The sequence below is a fragment of the Herpailurus yagouaroundi genome, unplaced genomic scaffold, assembly GCF_014898765.1.
Source record: "Herpailurus yagouaroundi ecotype Mexico unplaced genomic scaffold, PumYag 160, whole genome shotgun sequence".
Taxonomy (NCBI): Eukaryota; Metazoa; Chordata; class Mammalia; order Carnivora; family Felidae; genus Herpailurus; species Herpailurus yagouaroundi.
In genome coordinates, this window is record NW_024412401.1 from 51,288,989 (window position 1) to 51,289,641 (window position 653).

The 653-nt window shown below is 65.5% G+C and overlaps 1 long non-coding RNA gene across 1 annotated transcript in view; it reads left to right on the plus strand.

Moving 5' to 3' along the window:
• Positions 1-443: 443 nt before the first annotated feature.
• The window catches only part of LOC121034457 (uncharacterized), an 821-nt gene continuing 611 nt past the window's right edge, over positions 444-653 (plus strand). Inside the window, exon 1 of the long non-coding RNA XR_005792436.1 lies at positions 444-532. This is a non-coding gene — a long non-coding RNA (uncharacterized LOC121034457). The remainder of the gene's footprint in view (positions 533-653) is intronic.

The window sequence follows — 653 nt, forward strand, 5'->3', positions numbered from 1 at the left end:
GTGACCTCGAGGAACTGGCGACTGTAGCCTCGCTGTGTTGACCCTGACATCACACTCTGTGTCTCTGCCACCCTCCTCTGTCCGCGGTTTCTAGCTCCTTCTGCCAGGGTGGGGTAAGGCTGGGAGCACTCCCAGCTCTCCTGCAGTGAATTCTCACCTGCACCCTCAGCCCTTAGCCCCGGCTCCTCCTCCAGCCTTGTTCGTGCCATCTCCCCTTAACCAGCCTGCGCAAGCCCCGTGAGCCCCACCGGGCGTGGGGCAACCAGCTTGCCTCGCTGCCTTCAGGGAGATGCCAGTCTCCGCCCGGAACACCGGGGTCCGCCCGGTGCCTCTGTTTTGCTGGCCTCGCAGCCGTGCTCTGGGCCGGATTCCCTGGTTAGATCGTGGCTCTGGGCTGCAGGAAGCCGGCCCCGTGGTTGTTTTCTTTCGATTGCACAATCCTGGCTCAGGAGGCCGGAGCGGACATCTGCTGTTTTGGCCGGCCGGGCACCCACGCCCCCCTTTCTGGCAAAAGCCCCCTAGTTGCCTCACGGTGAGTTCCCCTCGTGTGCGCAGCCTGGGGAGTGGGTTGTGGGTCCAGACGCCCCTGTCCCCCACCCTTGCCAGCGGGCGGGGCCTGTAGCCCTGGCTAGGTCGTTAGCCCTCCCCCCCCC